Source organism: Ranitomeya variabilis, chromosome 1 (assembly GCF_051348905.1).
Source record: "Ranitomeya variabilis isolate aRanVar5 chromosome 1, aRanVar5.hap1, whole genome shotgun sequence".
Taxonomy (NCBI): Eukaryota; Metazoa; Chordata; class Amphibia; order Anura; family Dendrobatidae; genus Ranitomeya; species Ranitomeya variabilis.
The window spans coordinates 616,840,494-616,863,323 of NC_135232.1; the positions used below are offsets into that span (position 1 = coordinate 616,840,494).

The 22,830-nt window shown below is 45.6% G+C and overlaps 1 protein-coding gene across 2 annotated transcripts in view; it reads left to right on the top strand.

Annotated features, from left to right (window-relative positions):
- The window catches only part of BAHD1 (bromo adjacent homology domain containing 1), a 170,877-nt gene that overhangs the window by 50,974 nt on the left and 97,073 nt on the right, over positions 1–22,830 (top strand). The window contains exon 1 of one of the 2 annotated variants that reach the window (XM_077260701.1): positions 18,758–18,977. The exons of the other annotated variant lie outside the window; for it this stretch is intronic. The gene's annotated coding sequence lies outside the window, so the exon portion shown is untranslated. Of the gene's footprint in view, positions 1–18,757; positions 18,978–22,830 lie in introns of those variants that run through there. 2 annotated transcript variants of the gene reach the window in all.

Sequence of the window (22,830 nt, forward strand, 5' to 3'; positions counted from 1 at the left end):
TCGCTGTTGCGTCACAAAACTAGTGACTCAGCAGCGATCTCGCTAGCGATCTTGGTATGTGTGACGGGGGCCTAAGCTTAGTAAACATCCCTAGTGAAAGCAGGATGCTCCTCAAATGTAATGTTCCTCACAGCAGGATGCTACTGAAAAAAAAAAGATAAAAAAAAAAAAATACTCACTCGCCGGCCTGACGCCACATCTTGGCCCCGATCTCTCTGCTCCCGCTGACTGCCTTCCCCCTCACTTGAAGAAGCCTGGAAAAATTGTATACAAAAATTATTGTCAATGCTACAAATGGCAGCTAATAGTAAGCAACTGGACATAATTACTCACCGCACTCCCCCGCGCCGATTGGCTATGTTCTGAAGAACTTGGCATTCTTGCAAGTTTGTGCTGCAATGAAAAAATGAGCAAAAAATCACATCCAATGCCACATACAATAAAATAGGCCCAAAACATTAAAAAACCACAATTGACTGTTGACTGATAGGACAATGCAAACTCAAAAAACGACACCACAATGCCATACATTGCAAGAGAATAAAATCGAAGAAACAATACAAGAATAGACCCAAACAAAATTAAGCAAAAATAGACACCTATGTAAAATTTTCAAAAGCTACAAAATTATCAAAAAAATAAATACAGAAAAAAAAAGGCACAATGAAATAGCAAACTAATGAACGCCATAATTTACAATTACAACAAGACATGATCCAAAACAACACCATCTGGTGACATCCACAGAAATACATCAGAAAAAGGCGCTAAATACCATTCTAGATAATAAGCAATAAACATTACGGGTCAACCGCTGTTACAATATACAGCAACCCAAAAGATAAACCATAGTCAAATAGAAAAGAAAACACAATAAATTTTTAAAAAAAGGCCCCCAACAAAAAAAAATTATTAATATAAAGGCCATACTACACACTTGTCAATGGAAACATTCAAGAAAGGAGATACATACGGAAGCCATAGGGAAAACGACGTAAAACCATCAGAGTTTAAACCCCCCCAAAAAAAGGTAAAATACAATTGAAAATAGAATGGCATAGCAGCCCAGAACAATACAATACAAATGAAACATCATAAATGTAGCCCCCCCACCAGCAAGAAAAGACACTCAAGGAAAGAAAAAAAAATGCCCACAGCATAATAAAACACAGCAAGACATGAGCCAAGAAAACGCCATACGGTTACCCCCAACAATAGAAACCAGAAAAAGACATGCACCAGAAATTTCAAAAAAAAATCTGCCAAATTTAAAGACATTGACCAACTGCATGACACCAGAACAACCCAAAACCAAGCAAGGCCGAAGACAACAAACGCCAGCATATAACGCCAGAAGTACATCAAAACCAGATTAAAAAAAACAATTTTCCAATACAACCCACAGTGCCATAACCGTACAATAGCACAGAACAAACATTGCACAAATTAAATCAAAATCAATAAATAAAACACAGAATAAAAAATATGCAAAGAGAAATATATACTTACATGTTTGGAAAGCAGATTCCCTTCAGTCAGTCTTCTCTGTAGCTAGCCTTGTGAAAGACAATGCCAAACCCCCTTTTTTTTTATATATATAGTGTTTTTTTAGTGTCTAGACAAAGTCTAGACAATGTTTTGCATTTTTTATTGGAAAACGCATGCGTCGTACAACGCACCACGACGCAAGTACTTGCGTCGTCTGCGTTGTCAATGCAAGTCAATGGGAAAAAAGCCGCATTGACGACGCAAACACGACGCAAACACGACGCATGCGTTTTTTACGAAGTCTGCGCCGCCCAAAAAATGCAACATGTTGCGTTTGCCGCGCCCTGACAGGTGCGCCCTAACGCCGCATGCGGCGTACAACGCACCAAAACGCATGACAACGCATGTACATGCGGCGCCATGCGGCCCCAATGTTAAATATAGGGCCGCACGCCGCATGCGTTTTGGTGCGGCGACGACGCTGCGGCGCACACCGCAAATGTGAACGTAGCCTTATCTGCCGTTTTCTCAGCTCCTCTCAGCTGATTTGTGGCCGCAGACCTCATCAAAGGTGAATATGTAGAGAAATAAAGAGCCTGAAAAAGCAAAACGATTCAAGATTCTTAATAAAAACACAATTGCAAAAATGATTTTTACCCAAAATACATGCATTAATTCAAAAAATACCCCCAAAAGGTGGACAACCCACATGATAGCATTGGTTTGAAAAGGCCCCATGAGGCCAAAATGTGTCCTTTTAATACTTTGCATGAATAAAAGTTACGTTTCTGGAGAACTGGCGGGATATCGGAGCGTTAGCCTAATGTGTATGGCTCTCTCTATAGGCTGTGCCCATAATAAAAGGCCACCAGGTTACAATACCGCTGCACCGCAGGATGCTGAAAGCCCCAGAATAAAGGAGCGCAGGTTGCCGAGTATTAGACATGCACACGCATAAGCCTTGTAAATATGGATGCCTTTTTCCTGCAATGTTTTGGGGAATTTGATGTCCCTTTGCTGTGTTTTGCCTTAGATTTTATTACAGGGACTCGCAAGACAGTGAAGACCCTAGGCATAGGTTGCGAACTTGTGTACTTTGGCCAAAATATTGACCGATGCATTCTTCTATATCTTTTGTTGCTATTTTTTTTATCTTTATTCGGGACGCACCCGGACCATTTAGTGTTCCCTGGGGAAATAAGGGTGCCTGTAAGGGGCATAGATAGAAATCATGGGGCCCCATAGCATTAGTCCTAATTGCCCCCAAGAAAAAAATATATTTTGCCTCCATATTGAACTTTTCCACATCACCCTCCACATGCGCAGTATGGTGACCCTACAATATCCTCCCCCACGCAAAATATGATGTCCCCACAGTCACCCTAACACAGTAAGATGACCCCAAAGTGGCCCCATTACAGTGTGATGGCCCCCCACAAACAGTATGATGGCCCAGGCAAACCTCCACACAATATGATGGTCTCACACAGTCTATAATACAGTATGATAGCCCTCCATTTAGTATAGTGACCTTCCATACTGTATAATGGCCCTCCAAACAGTAGAATGGCTCCTCCACATAGTATGATGGACCCCACACAACCCTCCACACTGTATAATGGCTCCCCACATAGCCCTCCAAATAGTATCATGGCCCTCCAAAAAGTTCCCCCCATTCTCCCAGTGCTGCAGTCTCTGCAGCATGTGGTCTGAAGCTCTGCACAGCAGGCATGATGTAGTGACATGATCAGTCTGCTGCGCTGAGACGTCAGAGCTCAGACGCAAAGGAGAATGATGGAGAAGGGAGCTGACGGCTTCCTTTTCCATAATTGCTTTCAACTGTATCTGCATCCAAGATGCAGATACAGTTGAAAGTGTGATGCTGGAGGCAGGGCCGGTGCTTGTACTGGGCCCCCCTGACTCATGGGCCCCATACAGTTAAACTCTGTGGCAGAGCAGGGAGACTTGATCTCCCTGCACTGCTACCCAGCCGCTATGGGGCCCGTGAGCGGGAGAAGGGCCCCCCGCCCTTCATCGCAGGTTCAACTGTATCGACTAGATGCTGATACAGCTGAATGCAATGATGAGAGAGTTCGCGTCATGGAGGCCTATGGGGAGTGCATTATACTGTATAGAGCCCTATGGGGAGTGCATTATACTGTATAGAGCCCTATGGGGAGTGCATTATACTGTATAGAGGCCTATGGGGAGAATATTATACTATATTTAGACCTATGAGGAGTGCATTATACTAAATAGAAGCCTATGGGGAGTGTATTATACTATATATAGATCTATGGGGAGTGCATTATACTGTATACAGCCCTATGGGGAGTGCATTATACTGTATAGAGGCCTATGGGGAGAATATTATACTATACTTAGACCTATGGGGAGTGCATTATCTATATCTATAATTGTCTAAGGGTTTTTCCGTCTGTCTGTCTGTCTGTCCCGTTTATTCATTCGCTGATTGGTCGAGGCCGCCTGGGCCTCGACCAATCAGCGACGGGCACAGCATGGAGACGATGATGTCATAATGGAAATCCCGTGTCTCTGAGTGGTCGAGGCCGCCAGGCCTCGACCAATCAGCGACGGGCACAGTATCGACGTAGATGTCATAATGGTTGCCATGGCGACGATGATGTCATAAAGGTTACCTCGACCAATCAGCGACGGGCACAGTCTGCCGCGAATTCGCCTCGACCAATCAGCGACGGGCACAGTATCGACGTAGATGTCATAATGGTTGCCATGGCGATGATGATGTCATAAAGGTTGCCTCGACCAATGAGCGACGGGCACAGTCTGCCGCGAATTCTGGAATCATCATTGTCCATATACTACGGGGACATGCATATTCTAGAATACCCGATGCGTTAGAATCGGGCCACAATCTAGTACTTAATAGAGGTCTATGTGGAGTGCATTATACTATATACAGGATTATGGGGAGTGCATTATACAATATACAGTATATGTCTATGGGGAGTGCATTATTCCATAAAAGCCTATGTGGAGTGCATTATACTAAATAGAGGCCTATGGGGAGTGCATTATACTATATATACAGTTGTGGCCAAAAGTATTGACACCCCTGCAATTCTGTCAGATAATACTCCGTTTCTTTCTGAAAATGATTGCAAACACAAATTCTTTGGTATTATTATCTTCATTTAATTTGTCTTAAATGAAAAAACACAAAAGAGAATGAAGCAAAAAGCAAAACATTGATCATTTCACACAAAACTCCAAAAATAGGCCAGACAAAAGTATTGGCACCCTCAGCCTAATACTTGGTTGCACAACCTTTAGCCAAAATAACTGCGACCAACCGCTTCCGGTAACCATCAATGAGTTTCTTACAATGCTCTGCTGGAATTTTAGACTATTCTTCTTTGGCAAACTGCTCCAGGTCCCTGATATTTGAAGGGTGCCTTCTCAAAACTGCCATTTTTAGATCTCTCCACAGGTGTTCTATGGGATTCAGGTCTGGACTCATTGCTGGCCACCTTAGAAGTCTCCAGTGCTTTCTCTCAAACCATTTTCTAGTGCTTTTTGAAGTGTGTTTTGGGTCACTGTCCTGCTGGAAGACCCATGACCTCTGAGGGAGATCCAGCTTTCTCACACTGGGCCCTACATTATGCTGCAAAATTTGTTGGTAGTCTTCAGACTTCATAATGCCATGCACACGGTCAAGCAGTCCAGTGCCAGAGGCAGCAAAGCAACCCCAAAACATCAGGGAACCTCCGCCATGTTTGACTGTAGGGACCATGTTCTTTTCTTTGAATGCCTCTTTTTTTCTCCTGTAAACTCTATGTTGATGCCTTTGCCAAAAAAGCTTTTGTCTCATCTGACAAGAGAACATTCCTCCAAAACGTTTTAGGCTTTTTCAGGTAAGTTTTGGCAAACTCCAGCCTGGCTTTTTTATGTCTTGGGGTAAGAAGTGGGGTCTTCCTGGGTCTCCTACCATACAGTCCCTTTTCATTCAGACGCCGACAAATAGTACGGGTTGACACTGTTGTACCCTCGGACTGCAGGGCAGCTTGAACTTGTTTGGATGTTAGTCGAAGTTCTTTATCCAACATCCGCACAATCTTGCGTTGAAATCTCTTGTCAATTTTTCTTTTCCGTCCACATCTAGGGAGGTTAGCCACAGTGCCATGGGCTTTAAACTTCCTGATGACACTGCGCACAGTAGACACAGGAACATTCAGGTCTTTGGAGATGGACTTGTAGCCTTGAGATTGCTCATGCTTCCTCACAATTTGGTTTCTCAAGTCCTCAGACAGTTCTTTGGTCTTCTTTCTTTTCTCCATGCTCAATGTGGTACACAAGGACACAGGACAGAGGTTGAGTCAACTTTAATCCATGTCAACTGGCTGCAAGTTTGATTTAGTTATTGCCAACACCTCTTAGGTGCCACAGGTAAAGTTACAGGTGCTGTTAATTACACAAATTAGAGAAGCATCATGATTTTTCGAGTAGTGCCAATACTTTTGTCCACCCCGTTTTTTATGTTTGGTGTGGAATTATATCCAATTTGGCTTTAGGACAATTCTTTTTGTGTTTTTTCATTTAAGACAAACTAAATGAAGATAATAATAACAAAGAATTTGTGTTTGCAATCATTTTCAGGAAGAAACTGAGAATTATCTGACAGAATTGCAGGGGTGTCAATACTTTTGGCCACAACTGTAGGTCTATGGGGAGTGCATTATACTATATATAGGTCTATGGGGAGTGCATTATACCATAAAAGCCTATAGGGAGTGCATTATACTACATAGAAGCCTATGGGGAGTGCATTAAACTATATAGATGCCTATGGGGAGTGCATTATTATATCTAGTGGCCTATGGGGAGTGCATTATACTATATAGAGGTCGATGGGGCATGCATTATACTTTATGGTGGCCTATGGGAAGTGCATTATTCTATATAGTAGCCTATGGGTAGTGCATTATACTATAGTGGCCTATGCGGAGTGCAGTATACTATATGGAGGACTATGGGGTGCATTATACTATATGGAGGCTATTTAGGGACCATCATACAGTGAAGGGCCCATCATACAATGTGGAGATCACAGTGAGGGAGCTAATGTGGGGTCCTTGTACAATGTGGGAGCCATCATACAGTGTTGGAGACTTTAAACAGTTTGGGGGCTACTAAGGGGTCAGTATACAGTGAGGGGGCATTGTACTGTGTATAAGAGAGCATCATACTGTGTATAGAGGAGCTGTACAGGGGGAGACTCAGGACATTATTAAATGTAAAGTGGGCACTTATTTAGGAGGACTCAGGTTATTGTGACTGTCAAAGAGGCACACAGAGGGTATTATTACTTTTTAGGGGCAATATGTGGTAACTATTATCTAGGGCACTTGCAAAGGGCATTAATATATTCTAGAGGGTTCTTTTACCATCTAGATGGCATAAAGAACCACACAACAGGTGCGGTAATAGGGACACATATGGCAGCAGCAGTTCAGTATTGGGATATCAGCAGGATGAAGAGTTTGTGCAGATTGGGAATAGTCACCCAGTTGTAATCAGGTTTACCTGGTTAGGGGCCCACTCAGAAGTTTCACCCCCGCGAACCAAAACCCTAGCAATGCCTCTGACAGGCACCCTATACAAGACACATCTGTGTGCATTTAGGCAACAAGCCCCTCCATGAATTGCTCAAAGTGTCGATAATCTCTTAAGTCACTATAAATAGGAATTATGATAAACTATAACTAAACAAATAACAGCTAATCAAATTTAGGCAAAGAGTTCACACTTATTCAAGTGTTGATTAGTGCACGAAAAAAAACAATCCTGGAAAAGGATCTGCAGTAACACACCAGTGGAGAAATACATACTGTATGTGATGGACACATAGGTTACCGCTAAAATCCGCAGCATGAGGATGAGATTTTCACGACGGATTTTACCTGTGCTATGTATAGGATAAAATCTGCAGAGGTCTGAAGAAGAAATGTCCCTTGTGCACGCACATATCCTGAACTTACCAGACACACCAAGAGTCGGGGTCATAGGGTTTCTTTAACGGCTGTGGTCGTGTGCATAGTGTAGACTGAAGATTGATTGCGTCTTGTTATGGCTGGGATTGCGAGACTGGATGGAATATTTTTATTGCTGTAGTAAATAACAGAAAAACTGCTTATGTGCTGAGACTGCAGAGAACTTTTAGGAAGAAGTCTTCACGACGCTTATTGATGTAGGGTTTGTCCATCAGACGTAAAGGGTAGGCGTCCTACTTGTTATCGGATTGTTCATAGTTTTAGGATACGCCGACTTTTCGTTACTCCCATGTACGGCCAGTGATAGGAAACAGGACAGTTCTTAGGCAAGCTCAGCTTTTGTTATAAAACTCAGCACAGTAGAGCATATTGTATATTAGGCCATAGCTGGCAAGGACAGACTAGGAGGCACCTCCACTGGCTCCTCTCGAGCAACCTTGACCAAGCTTTGTGGTCCTCCATATTGATACTTACGAGCGTTTTGCACATTCTTTACTCATTCTCAGGTCAGGAGTGAGCAGCGTTGATCAGGAAACACAGTGGGGCATGCTGATTTACAGGATCTCCATGGCTTTTATGCAGGATATGGACTGAAGCTTGGTGCTCTGGGTGACAAAACTAGGGACTCTTTGACTGGCACAGTACGTGACTATTTTATATATGGCAAAGTTGGCTGTCACTCTCTGTTGCTTGTGCTTTTATGGTCACAATCTGTGAATGAAATGGAAATTCTCCAGTATTGTCTCATCACAATTAGCTGATCATCAGAGATCCTCAAATAAATGTGTAAATCCTTGAAAGAGGGATCTGCTTTGGTACATCCGTGTACTTTTTTCCCAAACTCTCCTCTCCAGTATATCCTAAATTGAGCAGTTGGGCTCATCTTTCGGTCTAACTGCTTGACATTTCGAACTGGACCTCACTGAATACTACTTAAGATGCTTTGCATTTACTGCAGACATCATCGTTTGTAGCTTGTTTGTGGGTCTTTCTGTCTTCTGTAGGTGAACATTATAATCCATCAGGTTCAGGTCAGGTTGTACTGGTGTCATACTTCTCGAGAGGGCCGGACTGGCCATCTGCAATTCTGGCAAATGCCAGAAGGGCCTGTCTGGTCATGGGCTGCCTTGTCTGCTACATTGTTAATAGAATCGGTGTTCTCAAGACACCCATACTGTTAAGAGTTGTGACGGAGCACAAAGTCGCCGACTCTGTCACTTACCCCAGCAGGCCACAGGTATCATTAGGAATATTGGTCTTGTAGTAAATCTTGCTTTCCTCCATCCAGGGTAATATTAGTAATATATCCCATCTGGGGCTTGGGGACGGAGACAACATGGACCTGTATGATTTCAAATGCCAGGGCTGAATTTCAACCCCAGTCAATACCTGCATCTCAATGCCATAAGACTTCCTCCACCACGTGTGACAGATGGTGTGGTGGGCTTCAGATCAGGAGCCCTTTCTCTCCTTCTTGATACTGTTTGCTTGTAATCATTCCTGTTTCATCTGTCTTGTTACAGAACTGGTCAGAATTTTTAGATTTATAGTCTAAGACTGGTTTCAGACTTGCCTACGGGAGTGCTGCGGATGTCAGCGTACTTCCTCCCTGAAATCACGCCTACGCTCTGCCTATGCTCCGTCTATGCCTCCTTGCGTCCTGCGGTGCCCTGCGTACCTATCTTTAACATTGGGTACGCAGGGACGTACGCAGTATGTGGATGCCTCCGCATGCGCCGTTTTGTTGTGGTCGGCACAGCGCCAAAACGGCGCATGTGGAGGCATACGCATACAGCGTACGTCCCTGCGTACCCAATGTTAAGGATAGGTACGCAGGGCACTGCAGGATGCAAGGAGGCGTAGGCGGAGTGTAGGCAGAGCGTAGGCGTGGTTTCAGGGAGGACGTACGCTGCCATCCACAGCACTCCTGTAGACAAGTCTGAAACCAGCCTAATCTGGTCTTTCTCTCCTTAATTGTCATCGATGGTTGGATTCTTGAGATAAACCCTTTGGATTTACATTCTTGAAGGCTTCTCCTGATTGATAACTTTGACCATGATTTATCCACCTTCTTTAGAATGTGAGTGACTTGGCTTGAATTTATAAGGATGTTCTGAGATTGTTCACTTCGGCAGTGTCTCAGTCTCTTCCATTTTTTTGGCGTTACTTAGCTTTCCTTCTGTTCAAAAATCAAATACGCAGAAACAAAAGTCAGGAAAGGTGAATCAGCTAAGGGAAAAGAGAAGACAAGGGCACTATCTGTGGACTTTTAAAAGGGGTTTTACAGACTTAAGTAACAAAACCCACGGATGGCTGTACTGTGAAAAATCGAGAGAAGAGAGCTTGATGAGTGGAAGAGTGCGGATATGGTGAGTGTCCTAGGTAGATGTAGTGAAAGGGAGACATGAAAGCCATAAGGGTGACACTGAGCATATGCAGAAAACATGACTGTTTCTTTGTAGCTATGTTGATGAGGTCACATTTGGAGAAGCGTACATGGTCATGGAGCCACAAAAGAGAGGTCATCAGACTTCTGAAAATTGAAAATTGTGCATGTGCGATATAGATAGAACCGGATAATTGTGTGGTCGGGAATGAAGAGGGGACACAGTGATTTTGTAATGGAAGAGGTGGGATATAAAGAAGGACAAGGTTCACCCTAATTCATGACCAGATGAAAGACAGGACAAAGGTAAGCGGAATACATTAGGCTGTGGACCATACTTTGGAACACATCTTGTCTGGGGGAAACTGTTTACTGAAACCTCATTAAGCCTGCAAGTAATAATAACAAACAAGGAAAACGTGGATCACTGCCACAGCCCACAAATATCATTATTTTACCAAAACACATACAAAGCTATAAAAATCACCAGGATGCCCTGTTATCTTGGGCATCTGTTCACTCACAGAGCAATTTAACTACTACTTACACTTAAAAGGGTCTAATCTTGCAGTTCAAAATGGCTCACATCACTGCCTCTTGGGGTTCTGCTTGCCGGGGAATGTAATGTCTATGGGCAGCTCGGGCGTCAGCTATGTAACGTCTATGGACAGCTCGTCTGTCAGCTATGTAATGTCTATGGGCAGCTCGGCCGTCAGCTACGTAATGTCTATGGACAGCCCGGCCGTCAGCTATGTAACGTCTATAGGCAGCTCGGCCGTCAGCTATGTAACGTCTATGGACAGCTCGGGCGTCAGCTATGTAACGTCTATGGACAGCTCGGCCGTCAGCTATGTAACGTCTATGGACAGCTCGGCCGTCAGCTATGTAACGTCTATGGACAGCTCGGGCGTCAGCTATGTAACGTCTATGGACAGCTCGGCCGTCAGCTATGTAACATCTATGGGCAGCTCGGCCGTCAGCTATTTAACGTCTATGGGCAGCTCGGCCGTCAGCTACGTAATGTCTATGGACAGCTCAGCCATCAGCTATGTAACGTCTATGGACAGCTCGGGCGTCACCTATATAACTTCTATGGGCAGCTTGGCCATCAGCTATGTAATGTCTAAGGGCAGCTCAGCCGTCAGCTATGTGATGTCTATGGACAGCTCAGCCGTCAGCTATGTAACGTCTATGGACAGCTCGGGCGTCACCTATATAACCTCTATGGGCAGCTCGGCCGTCAGAAATGTAACCTCTATGGGCAGCTTGGCCGTCAGCTATGTAATGTCTAAGGGCAGCTCGACCGTCAGCTACGTAATGTCTATGGACAGCCCGGCCGTCAGCTATGTAACATCTATGGGCAGCTCGGCCATCAGCTATGTAACGTTTATGGGCAGCTCGGCCGTCAGCTATGTAACATCTATGGACAGCTCGGCCGTCAGCTATGTAACCTCTATGGACAGCTCGGGCGTCACCTATATAACGTCTATGGGCAGCTCCGCCGTCAGAAATGTAACGTCTATGGGCAGCTTGGCCGTCAGCTATGTAATGTCTATAGGCAGCTTGGCCATAAGCTATGTAATGTCTATGGACAGCTCAGCCGTCAGCTATGTAATGTCTATGGACAGCTCGGCCGTCAGCTATGTAATGTCTATGGAAAGCTCGGCCGTCAGCTATGTAACGTCTATGGGCAGCTCGGCCGTCAGCTATGTAATGTCTATGGGCAGTTCGGCCGTCAGCTATGTAATGTCTATGGGCAGTTCGGCCTTCAGCTATGTAATGTCTATGGGCAGCTCGGCTGTCAGCTATGAAATCTCTATTGGCAGCTTGGCCGTCACCTATGTAATATCTATGGGCAGCTCGGTCGTCAGCTATGTAATGTCTATCGGCAACTCAGCCATCAGCTATGCAATGTCTATGGACAGCTCGGCCGTGAGCTATGTAATGTCTATGGACAGCTCGGCCGTCAGCTATGTAATGTCTATGGACAGCTTGGCCGTCAGCTATGTAATGTCCATGGGCAGCTTGGCCGTCAGCTATGTAACATCTATGGACAGCTCGGCCGTCAGCTATGTAACCTCTATGGACAGCTCGGGCGTCACCTATATAAGGTCTATGGGCAGCTCGGCTGTCAGAAATGTAACGTCTATGGGCAGCTTGGCCGTCAGCTATGTAATGTCTATAGGCAGCTTGGCCATAAGCTATGTAATGTCTATGGACAGCTCAGCCGTCAGCTATGTAATGTCTATGGACAGCTCGGCCGTCAGCTATGTAACGTCTATGGGCAGCTCGGCCGTCAGCTATGTAATGTCTATGGGCAGCTCGGCCGTCAGCTATGTAACGTCTATGGACAGCTCGGCCGTCAGCTATGTAATGTCTATGGGCAGTTCGGCCTTCGGCTATGTAATGTCTATGGGCAGCTCGGCTGTCAGCTATGAAATGTCTATTGGCAGCTCGGCCGTCACCTATGTAATATCTATGGGCAGCTCGGTCGTCAGCTATGTAATGTCTGTCAGCAACTCAGCCATCAGCTATGCAATGTCTATGGACAGCTCGGCCGTGAGCTATGTAATGTCTATGGACAGCTCGGGCATCAGCTATGTAATGTCTATCGGCAACTCAGCCATCAGCTATGTAATGTCTATGGACAGCTCGGCCGTCAGCTATGTAATGTCTATGGACAGCTCGGCCGTCAGCTATGTAACCTCCATGGGCAGCTTGGCCGTCAGCTATGTACTGTCTATGGACAGCTCAGCCGTCAGCTATGTAATGTCTATGGACAGCTCAGCCGTCACGACAGCTCGGCCGTCAGCTATGTAACGTCTTTGGGCAGCTCGGCCGTCAGCTATGTAATATCTATGGACAGCTTGGCCGTCAGCTATGTAATGTCTATGGGCATCTCGGCCATCAGCCATGTATTGTCTATGGGCAGCTCGGCCGTCACCTATGTAAGGTCTATGGGCAGCTTGGCGTCACCTATGTAATGTCTATGGGCAGCTCGGCCTTCAGCTATGTAATGTCTATGGACAGCTCGGTCGTCAGCTATGTAATGTCTATGGACAGCTCGGTCGTCAGCTATGTAATGTCTATGGGCAGCTCGGCCTTGAGCTATGTAACATCTATGGGCAGCTCGGCCTCAGCTATGTATTGTCTATGGACAACTCGGCCATCAGCTATGTAATGTCTATGGACAGCTCGGTCGTCAGCCATGTAATGTCTATGGACAGCTCGGGCGTCAGCTATGTAAGGTCTATGGACATCCCGGGCATCAACTATATAACGTCTATGGGCAACTCGGCCGTCAGCTTTGCAATGTCTATGGGCAGCTAGGCAGTCAGCTATGTAGTGTGTATGGGCAGCTCGGTCATCAGCTATGTAACGTCTATGGGCAGCTTGGCCGTCAGCTATGTAATCTCTATGGGCAGCTCGGCCGTCAGCTATGTAATGTCTATGGGCAGCTCGGTCATCATCTATGTAACGTCTATGGGCAGCTTGGCCGTCAGCTATGTAATGTCTATGGGCAGCTCGGCCGTCACCTATGTAACGTCTATGGGCATCTCGGCCTTCTGCTATGTAATGTCTATGGACAGCTCGGCCGTCAGCTCTGTAATATCTATGGACAGCTCGGTCGTCAGCTATGTAAGGTCTATGGGCAGCTTGGCCGTCAGCCACGTAATGTTTATGGACAGCTCAGGTTTCAGCTATGTAAGGTACATGGACAGCTTGGATGTCACCTATATAATGTCTATGGGCAGTTCGGCCGTCACTTATGTAATATTTATGGACAGCTCGGCCGTCAGCTATGTAATGTCTATTGATAGCTTGGCCGTCAGCTATGTAATGTCTATGGGCAGCTGGGCCGTCACCTATGTAAGGTCTATCGGCAGCTAAGCCATCAGCTATGTAATGTCTATGGACAGCTCGGGTGTCAGCTATGTAAAGTCTATGGGCAGCTTGGCCGTCAGCCATGTAATGTCTATGGACAGCTCGGGCATCAGCTATGTAAGGTCTATGGACATCTCGGGCGTCAACTATATAACGTCTATGGGCAGCTCGGCGGTTACCTATGTAATGTCTATCGGCAGCTCAGCTGTCAGCTATGTAACGTCTATGGCAGCTCGGCTGTCAGCTATGTAATGTCTATGGACAACTCGGCCGTCAGCTATGTAATGTCTATGGACAGGTTGGCCATCAGCTATGTAATGTCTATGGCAGCTCGGCCGTCAGCTATGTAATGTCTATGGACAGCTCGGGCGTCAGCTATGTAAGGTCTATGGGCAGCTTGGCCGTCAGCCATGTAATGTCTATGGACAGCTCGGGCGTCAGCTATGTAAGGTCTATGGACATCTCGGATGTCAACTTTGTAACGTCTATAGCCAGCTCGGCCGTTACCTATGTAATGTCTATGGACTGCTCGGCCTTCAGCTATGTAACGTCTATGGCAGCTCGGCTGTCAGCTATGAAATGTCTATTGGCAGCTCAGCCGTCACCTATGTAATATCTATGGGCAGCTCGGTCGTCAGCTATGTAACGTCTATGGACAGCTCTGGCATCAGCTATGTAATGTCTATCGGCAACTCAGCCATCAGCTATGCAATGTCTATGGACAGCTCGGCCATCAGCTATGCAATGTCTATGGACAGCTCGGGCATCAACTATATAACGTCTATGGGCAACTCGGCCGTCAGCTATGTAACGTCTATGGGCAGCTTGGCCGTCAGCTATGTAATCTCTATGGGCAGCTTGGTCATCATCTGTGTAACTAAGCAAAAAAAGAGCACCACCAGCAGTTTAATTATCCAAAATAACAGAGATTACTTTATTTATCATTAAAATAGACAAACAGGTGCATGGAGAACAAGGGAACACATATAAGAGTACAACACAGCAAGTGCCCAAAGAAAGCCAAGGGCGGCATTAATGCAGTATACATAACAGTGGTAAGTCAGGATATATCATGGCGTAAGCATGTGTACCGCCATACTTCGCTGCCCTGGTGTTAGTTTTATACAGTGTATAAGGAAACAAAGTATCCACGCTTAGAGCGGAAACATACCAGAGTGTAATGTCCGTCACCACGCCGTCCAACGCTATCCCCGACGCGCGTTTCGGTTAAGAAACCTTCCTCAGGGAACCGAAACGTGCGTCGGGGATAGCGTTGGACGGCGTGGTGACGGACATTACACTCTGGTATGTTTCCGCTCTAAGCGTGGATACTTTGTTGCCTTATACACTGTATAAAACTAACACCAGGGCAGCGAAGTATGGCGGTACACATGCTTAAGCCATGATATATCCTGACTTACCACTGTTATGTATACTGCATTAATGCCGCCCTTGGCTTTCTTTGGGCACTTGCTGTGTTGTACTCTTATATGTGTTCCCTTGTTCTCCATGCACCTGTTTGTCTATTTTAATGATAAATAAAGTAATCTCTGTTATTTTGGATAATTAAACTGCTGGTGGTGCTCTTTTTTTGCTTAGTTTATTTTGCAGTTTGTCCTGTTATGGTTCATATATATGATGGGGACCATTATCTGGCTCTAATGTTGGGCCTTGTACTCTGACATTTACTCTCTGTACATATAGGATGTCAATTTTGATGTATTTACTATCATCTATGTAACGTCTATGGGCAGCTCGGCCTTCTGCTATGTAATGTCTATGGACAACTCGGCCATCAGCTATGTAATGTCTATGGAGAATATAGTACACCGCACACTCTGTATGTGTATTGCAATGGTGAAAATTTATTGACAAAACAACTATGTGATGTGAAAGCGACCAGAAGTAGTTATGACGTTTCGGCCCTACCAGAGCCTTAATCATACAATCGCTAGGAAAAAAAAAAAACTGAGATAAAAACCATAAGTATACAGTATATACAATAAACAATATTCAAGATAAGTAAAATAAAAATAACAGATCCCAATCTTTATGAAAAAAGCAAAAGAAAAGGGTAAAAAATAAAGGGAGTAAAGTGTAGTAACTGTAAAATCATGTTATGCATAATACAGGAAACACCACGTACATCTGCGAAAAGGGGGGGTATATGCATTATTACAATCACAGGAGAAAAAGGCTAAGGGAGCCAGCTCACATGACTATGTACACATGAAAAACAAAAACGGTATTTTTTACCTCTATTGTGCAAAGGAGAGAGGATAGAGATCCTTGGAACAAGAGGCATACACTGTAGGAAAGACGGTAGATGCATGTAAGTAGGAGGAGGTACATAGAGGATATAGTAATCATGATGGAGTTGTGTGCAATATACCTTAGGTGCCTAAGGTATATTCCAAGGCTATGTAATGACTTTGGACAGCTCGGCCGTCAGCTATGTAAGGTCTATGGACATCTCGGGCGTCAACTTTATAACGTCTATGGCCAGCTCGGCCGTTACCTATGTAATGTCTATGGACTGCTTGGGCATCAGCTATGTAATGTCTATCGGCAGCTCAGCCATCAGCTGTGTAATGTCTATGGGCAGCTTGGTCATCAGCCATGTAATGTCTATGGACAGTTCTGGCGTCAGCTATGTAAAGTCTATGGACATCTCGGGCGTCACCTATATAACGTCTATGGGCAGCTCGGCCGTCACCTATGTAATGTCTATGGACATCTCGGGCGTCAGCTAAATAACATTTATGGGCAGCTCGGCCATCACCTATATAACGTCTATGGGCAGCTCGGCCGTCAGCTATCTAAAGTCTATGGGCAACTTGACCGTCAGCTATGTAACATTTATGGGCAGTTTGGCCGTCAGCTATGTAACGTCTATGGGCAGCTCGGCCGTCAGTTATGTAACGTCTATGAACAGCTCGGCCATCAGCTATGTAACGTCTATGAACAGCTCGGCCGTCTGCTATGTGCTGTCTATGGGCAGCTCGGCTGTCAGCTATGTAATGTCTATGGGCAGCTCGGCCGTCAGCTATGTAATGTCTATGGGCAGCTCGGCTGTCAGCTATGTAATGTCTAAGGGCAGCTCAGCCGTCAGCTATGTAACGTCTCTATGGGCAGCTTGGCCGTCTGGTATGTAATGGCTATGTAATGTCTATGGACAACTCAGCCGTCAGCTATGTAAGATCTATGGACAGCTCTGCTGTCAGCTATGTAACGTCTATGGGCAGCTCGGCTGTCAGCTATGTAACGTCTATGGACAGTTTGGCCGTCAGCTATGTGATATCGAGGCCCTCCTCTCATATGCAAAATATTCCATAATTCTGATTAGCCATCCGAGGAGCCTTTCCTGGGAAACAGACGACCTATTCCTGATTTCAGATGTTTCTTCCCTTTTAATATCAGTCAGATGGAGCCTACTGCCTATTATCTGGACGATAACACTCAGAACAGAAACAGTGTTTACTGCAATATCTTGTAATAACATTCTTTTGAAAACAGGTGGAGCAATATCACTGACAGTGTGGGACCGCCATGGGGACTCAGATCGCCCCAAGTTATACAAATCTATATATGGAGAAACTTGTAGACTTGTACAGTATGTCCAGACTATGTAGTAATTTCCATAAACAAAGTTTTATATATGGAAAGGTTTTAATACTATAGGGTAGGACCATTCTGAATAGGATCACCTTGACTTTGGTGGAATGGCTTCTAATTTTTTTTAATCAAAATTATGTTAACAAAGTACCTCATGTTATTTTTATGCACTATTGCATTTTTACTTACAGCAGGGTATTTGCTCATTGTTTTTTTTTTTCAGTTTAGTGGCCAGTGTGAACATGCACCTACACGCCGCATACATGTCAACTTATATTCCAGTTAATTTCTTTAGGTTTTTGTTACATAATTATTATAGGTGCAAAATGACACGTGTCCATCACAAGGTCATCCGTGGGCTGGGACATGATAAAGGGATCTGTATCACCCTAAGGCGTGCTCTGCCCTGACACAACTAATCTTTCTTCCTGACCAAAATTGTTGATCCATAGGGGCGAACATTCAGAAAATAACTTCACACATTTACCTGAATTAAATTATTTTCCTCTAAATTTGCATCGACTTTTTGTTAAAAAAAAAACCCAAACAATTGATATATATTGATGATCACCTTGTAGTTTGAATAAGTGAAAAAAGCTCCAAATGTGTAGTAATCTATTAATCTTCCTTTGTGATCAGTGGGGTCCGGCCATGGGGTCCACACAATCCTGACCGCTTTGTGATCAGTGGGGTCCGGCCATTGGGACCCCACGATCCTGTGACCGCTTTGTGATCAGTGTGGTCCAGCCATGAAGACCCCACGATCCTGTGACCACTTTGGGATCAGTGCGGTCCAGCCATGGAGACCCCACAATTCTGTCACTATTTTGCTATCAGTGGGGTCCGGCCATGGAGACCCCACTAGCCTGTGACTGGGGCCCCGGACACATAAAGCAGGCTCTAGGAGCCTGTCACCTAGCCGTAGTAATCCTGTGGCTACAGGTGTGAACAGTCGCCTTATGACGACTTTTGGAGCCTATTACAATCTGCCAGCCTTCTATCGCACAGGTGACAACCGCGCAGTCACCGCTCTTCCCTGACGTCACCGCAGGCTATGCCCGAGAGCCGCCTCAAGGCTCAGCGCGGCCCCAGTGCAGCACATGCCGGGTCAGCGTCCTATGTCGCACTGGTCAGAGGGTATCAGCGTAAACTCCCCATCTCTTGGGCGTGTGAGGCAGAGCCCCAGCCCTGCCTGTGATTGGTGTATTATCAGTACCAACTCCCCTCCTCATTGGTCCATTAACGATCGTCTATATGTCATTGGGTCTGGGGAAGGTTTCTCATCTCTCATTGGTCAGTCGCACTAGTCCCGTTCTCCTCTTATTGGCGTGCTGGTTGAGACGATCGCTCGCCTTTGATTGGTCTTAGCATCGAGGGGCTCAACCATTGGCCGCAGGGGGCGTAGCAGGAAGAGACAGATACAGTCAGTGCGAGCTGCGGCGTAGCGGATCCCGGAGGTTTTGAGTCCTCCCTCCGCTGTCACCCGGAGCCCCTCCCACCTATCAGCTCGGCTCGTCACCGCGGACACCCGCCCCCTCCGGAGCGGCGCCGTGAGGAGTCCCGGGTGACAGGTAAGCGTGTGACAGTGACGTGGGCGGGAATGAGGTGACAACACGAGGGACCCGGGGACGGCGGGTGGATGGTGGTGACAGCGGCAGGTGTCACCCCGGGGGCGATGCTGGGGATGTACGGCCGTGTGTGATGTGCGGACCTGCGTCATGTACCTGACATCTGCTCAAACTTCAGCCCTGCAATCACATGATGGGGCTATAGTCGTACGGGGATGATGGGAGTGCGGAATGATGGAGTAAGGGACAGCTTCATATACTGGGGGCGTAGTACCCCATAATCCGGCATCTGATGGGCTGTATACAGGGGGTAGTGCCCCCATAATCCGGCATCTGATGGGCTGTATATAGGGGGTAGTGCCCCCATAATCCGGCATCTGATGGGCTGTATATAGGGGGTAGTGCCCCCATAATCCGGCATCTGATGGGCTGTATATAGGGGGTAGTGCCCCCATAATCCGGCATCTGATGGGCTGTATACAGGGGGCAGTGCCCCCCATAATCCGGCATCTGATGGGCTGTATATAGGGGGTAGTGCCCCCATAATCCGGCATCTGATGGGCTGTATACAGGGGCCAGTGCCCCCATAATCTGGTATCTAATGGGCTGTATATAGGGGGTAGTGCCCCCATAATCCGGCATCTGATGGGCTGTGTATAGAGGGTAGTGCCCCCATAATCCGGCATCTGATGGGCTGTATATAGGGGGTAGTGCCCCCATAATCCGGCATCTGATGGGCTGTATACAGCGGCCAGTGCCCCCATAATCTGGTATCTAATGGGCTGTATATAGGGGGTAGTGCCCCCATAATCCGGCAACTGATGGGCTGTATATAGGTGGTAGTGCCCCCATAATCTGGCATCTGATGGGCTGTATATAGGGGGTAGTGCCCCCATAATCCGGCATCTGATGGGCTGTATACAGCGGCCAGTGCCCCCATAATCTGGTATCTAATGGGCTGTATATAGGGGGTAGTGCCCCCATAATCCGGCATCTGATGGGCTGTATATAGGGGGTAGTGCCCCCATAATCTGGCATCTGATGGGCTGTATACAGGGGGCAGTGCCCCCATAATCTGGTATCTGATGGGCTGTATATAGGAGGTAGTGCACCCATAATCTGGCATCTGATGGGCTGTATATAGTGGGTAGTGCCCCCATAATCCGGCATCTGATGGGTTGTATACAGGGGCCAGTGCCCAAATAATCCGGCATCTGATGGTCTGTATACAGGGGCTAGTGCCCTATAATCCAGCATCTCATGGGCTGTATATAGAGGGTAGTGCCCCCATAATCCGGCATCTGATGGGCTGTATATAGGGGTAGTGCCCCCATAATCCGGCATTTGATGGGCTGTATATAGAGGGTAGTGCCCCCTTAATTTGGCATTTGATGGGCTGTATACAGGGGGCAGTGCCCCCTTAATCTGGCATTTGATGGGCTGTATACAGGGGGCAGTGCCCCATAATCCGGCATCTGATGGATGTTATACATAGGGCAAATTGCACCATAACCTGGCATCTGGCTGACTTCATACAGTTACATTCTTCTCTCCTTAAAAGAATTGTCTATTTTCTGACAACTTTCCCCCCTTACTCCTTATTAAGACACAGTTTGTGGCTTTTCCTGCTGCTGCCCGCCATTTCTATTGAGGTGAATAATAACTGGGTCCGTAAACTAGTCAGAGTGGCTCCTAATCTGCGTGGAGATCGGGGGGCTGCCTATTCTGACCACAGAAGAAGTATGGAGGCGCACACAGCTAATAGAAGCACCCACGCTATGCCCCCAGCTGCTGATCGGGCACATAGTATACTTGGGACAGGTGGCAGCGGGTATTTGCATACTGATTGTGCTACTTCCCATCCTGCAGGACGTTCCTCTAATTATAGGGATGTGCTGTAGGACCAGTCACTCCGGGGTTACATGGCTCCTGTCTCTGGGCACAGTGCTTGTACAACTCCTACTGGCATGACGTTACCCAGCAGAAAGCATACTGGGGTGAGATAGGATTTAGGGGACTCTCATCCCCCATATTAACACCCCTAGCTCAGGCAAGCTGGTTACATGTAATGATGGGATCAGGATACAAGTAATTCTTATCCCTGGGAACACAAGTGATGGCGCGGGGCAGAGCCAAGTTGTCAGATTCCCATTTCCTGGATGCGAAATATTGAAAAATAATCTAGGGCGATATGGGCGCAGGGGCATCAATAGCATTAAAGGGAAATCATATCCTGTCATTCTCGTCCCGGCCTCCTGCTCCTTGTATATACTGAGGAGTGGCTACGTCGTCCTTACATGTTCTTGTCATTGTATCTACTTTATTATCACTTTATTATTTAAAGTTATTGTATTTTTATTTATTATTATGTTTATCTTTTTGTATTACTATTTGTAATTCAATTTTATTTTGAGTACAGTACTATTTTTATTGTATATTTTTTCAGAATGTTTTGCTATTTTTAATATTTGTATTGCTATTTTTATGTAATATTTTTAAATATTTTTATTACATTTTCCTTTCCATTATATGTATTTATAATTTTTCATTATTTTTGTTACCATTATTTATTTTTCTTTTTTTTTTTATTATTACTTACAATATGTCTTTTTTAAATCTCTAGTTATATTATAGCATGTCATTAATATTATGTTGGTATAATTATGCTAATGTAGTTTGTGTTTTTTATCATTTTTCCTCATCTCTAAACCCTGCGGTCATTAATGTTACATTGCTCAGTCTCTACGTACCAGACATGTAGATATTCCGTCTGTTCAGATTGTGGGTACCCTTCCCACGTACATGGGGCTGATGATTTCCTATGCTTTGCCTTGTCCTATATGTTAGCGGCACGGTGGTGCAGAGGTGTAGCTTAAGGCTATGTTCCCACCATGAGTATTTCATGCTTTTTTTCTTGTGTAAAAACCCCCCCAGAAAACTCTGCTTTGCTTTTTAAAGTCGGCTCAAGTCCTATCTTCTTGCAGTAAATATGCGTTTTATTTACGGGTTTTTACTGTAGACTAGAATGCGGTGCGAAAAATCCACAGCTAAAATCCGAATGTGCATTTCTGCATTGGAAACATGGTAATACGCATATAAAAAGAACGGACTCAAAAATACAAATAACCTAACTTATCAAGCCCCTTGTACTCCAGGGTTGGGGTGTGCCTGGTGCTGTATCTGTGCACCTACTATATAAGCCTCTATGGCAATACTTAAAGGGGGTTGTCAACTGATGTCCCACTATAAAGCAGCTTCATGTCTATGTTGTTCCCTGTCCCACCTTAAAGCCAGAACTGTGTGTGAAGGGGGCTGGCTGATTCGCTTTACTAGGAAAGTCAGCTCCCTTCGCTGTCACAGCCAATGTGTAGGTAAGAAGGTAGCGAGATGCTGGCGGAAGGAGGTGCGACCCCCTGGCCTAAGACGAATATGACTTAGGTGCGAGAGTGCCCTGCTTCACCTACCACACAGCAACTTTGTGATGAAGACAGGGTTAAAACGTAAAATGTGTCCCTCACTTCCCTGCAACTTTAAGTCCAAATCCATGTCTGTGTATTGCCTACACGTGCTAATTAAAATGTTTGCATTATTGAAATAAGTGTTTGCTCCGAAATTCCTGTCTATAGCCAATGTATAGAGAGTAGGGGTCTGGCCAGCCCCCTCCATATACTGGTAATGTGCCAAGACCGGAAACTTGTATCAGACCCTAGCCATGAGGTGGATCTGCTGGGACCGGCTCTGACAAGGCTCCAAATTTGATTGACTTTTTCACGTCATCTGAGCTGCTTTGTTTCTTCCTGGCTGGGACTTGTTGTCTGCTCATGTTAATGAGTAAGCACAATTAAATCCATATATA